The following is a 2,984-nucleotide window of genomic DNA, read 5'->3' on the forward strand; positions in this document are numbered from 1 at the left end:
TAGCCCATGTATCGAGGAAGGCTATAGGCTATATATCATCATGCTACGACCAATAGGAGCAGAGTACGAGTAAAAAATGTAACAAAACGGAGAAAATTTTGACGCATTCTCTTTTATGTGACGCAAGCGAAGTTGCGCGGGTCAGCTAGTAAGTAATATTTATGTAGTAGTACAAGTGCTTGAACTCGTGCGTATTCAGTGTATTGTAGTCAAGCAGTAGCAAGAGAGGTGGACATTCGTCAGTCACTTGGACTCGCACGACGCGACGCGGGCGTCGGCGTCGCAGGACTGCTGCAGTATGAACACGTACGATGTGAAACTCATCGCATCTATTTACTATTTGTTGTTTCTTTATTTAAGTCGATATGTAATATTTAATAGTTAGGCATTTGACAATAAGTGATTAAACCGCGCTTGTGATCGAATCGTCCAACAACGGCGACAACACAATGCTTCGTTGTTGTTTGTTCGTTTCTCATTATAATTACACGCTTAAATTTGGTAATTTGTTTAGATTGTATTAATTGTTTTTGCGCATTGTACAGTACATTGAACCCAAATGAGTCTCGTGGCAAACTTATTATGTAGGGTCGTTTCTTGCATAGAGTGTATAAAGTAAAGAACAGGTGAGACGGTAGTCGAGTGGTGGCTCGGTGCTCGGTGCTCGGTGCGCGCAGGTCTTGTGTTAGAAGTATGGAGGATGTATCTCGTCCTTGGGCTGTCGCTGACAGTCCATGTCTGCCATGAGTTGGCACTTTTTTTAATAAATAAAAACCTTTCCACTGTTTTACGTGAATGTGCCACCGCTCCACTCCTCTCACGTCGATTTGTCGTAGATACTTTATTCCCACTCTGTTAGGACTCACACTACGAATACTTAGCAAGTAGATGTACTTATTCTGTGAACTGCTTTACGATATAGGTATTATAGAGTGGGATCCCCCACACATGGAACAACACCTAGAAAAAACGTCGAACCTGTACTTGTGGTGTCTATAGTGTTTATAAATGGCGTGAGATTTTTAAGTCGCAATTATAACTTTGTTATTCATACAAACATACAGCATACAACACTATTTTTCAAAGTGTTAAACTGTTAGTGGTACATAAACAAAACGGCCAATTTATAACATATTGTCGTCGATCTAAGTTACAACACACTCATTCAGTCAAATGTTATTGACTACATTCAGGACATTATGTCTCTGATGTCAGCTCGCTTCTACCGAACCATGTGCGAGTCTGACTTGCCCCTGACGTGCGCGTGGTCACATTTTTTAACAAAGTAAAAAATTACATTAAGTAAAGGTGGATTGCCCCTGTGGCGCAGTCGCTAATGTATTCGACTGCTGATCATGAGGTCTCGGGTTCGATCCCCAGGTCAGATGAAGTTCTATTGGTATTTCCTAATTTATTTTAGTAAAATATTAGTATAGTAGCCAGGAGTTTGGTAACGTGCGCTGTACATGGCATTAGACTCACCGCGATTACGGGGGAGTAACATAGTTCACGAGGAAACAAGGGTGTATAAATTATACACCTGGGCCTATATGGGCGATACCTGTATTCGGTTAAGACTAAGAAGTAAAAGTTCTATCAACAAATACTATTATTTAATAATAATAATAAATAATAAATAAATATAGTGGGACAATTCACACACGGTCATTTGATTCCAAACTAAGCAGAGCTTGTACTATGGTAACCAAATAACTGATAAACATACTTATATACTTCTAAATACATACTTATATAGATAAATTCACAACCAGGCTCAGAACATATACTCGTGCTCATCACACAAAGATATGTCCCGGGTGGGATTCGAACCCACCACACGCGGCGCTACGGTTGTCGCGGCGAGGTGACCGCTTAAACCACTGCGCCAAACGTGCAGTTATATAGGTTCAATATGTTCTAAACTCCTTATTGACCGAATATAATACAGAGATAGATAGTGTGCCCAGAGTGTAGTCTCAGTCGCGTGTCTTGTGTTAGTCTCTGTGTTTTACAAACTGTACGTTTTGATAGCAGACACGAACGGAATGTCACAGAGTGTTTCCATATTACAATGCCAACGATATAATTCAGCGAATTATTGGAGGATAAAATAAAGTGAATTGTGCGTGGTTGCATATCAGCGGTGGAGGGTCACGGCTATTATTTATTTACTTGTATACGAGGAAAACCGCACTCGGCGTCGCCGTACGGCGCACCCCCCACCCCTCCACCCCTCCACCCCTCGGTGCCCGGCCGCGGCGCCGCCGGCCACAGAATTAGTTATACCAGTAATACGCTAAAAATACCAGTTTTACTTAATATAGCGGCCACTTCTTGTTACTTCATAATCCTACACTTTTCGTGTTATTTTCTCTTCTTCTTTAAAGACAGCTCTTGTACTAAGAATTGATTTCGTTTCGAGGGGACTTTTACAAACATACATGCAACGGATAAAAAATTCAACAACAGACCCGATTTTTTTGGATCGCACTTATGATTGTTCCGTGTGGGAATCGAACCTACGACCTCCCGGCGCAGAGCTTAACACTGCGCCACGGTATTAGATATTATTCACTAATTGTTGAGTAGCAAGCAGCTGGCGACACTTTGTTAAGACAATATTCTGTGATCGACCATCATCAGTGGCTTGATGGCAGCTTTAGTTCAGTACTACATAGTCAGTTATCCTGCTTCAATAAATAAGTAGGGTACTCGTATCGTAGTGAACAGCGGCGCTCCTGCCACTCCTCGCGGTGAGAGCGCGCGCAGCCTCCAGCGAGCATCAGAGTGCAGGTGTGCGGGACGACCACCACTGTAACGTGTGTGTGTGTCACTCGGCGGAAGTAATGAATTGTTCTTGACTTGATATGATAACACCAATAACTGGTAACAAGCAGGTCGACATCGCGTCGCGCGCCGCCGACCAGCAGCGCCGTTGTATACAACACTAAGTAACTGACCTAGCTAGTAGTTCTTTTTTATAT

The sequence above is a fragment of the Anticarsia gemmatalis genome, chromosome 8 (genome assembly GCF_050436995.1).
Source record: "Anticarsia gemmatalis isolate Benzon Research Colony breed Stoneville strain chromosome 8, ilAntGemm2 primary, whole genome shotgun sequence".
Lineage (NCBI taxonomy): Eukaryota > Metazoa > Arthropoda > Insecta > Lepidoptera > Erebidae > Anticarsia > Anticarsia gemmatalis.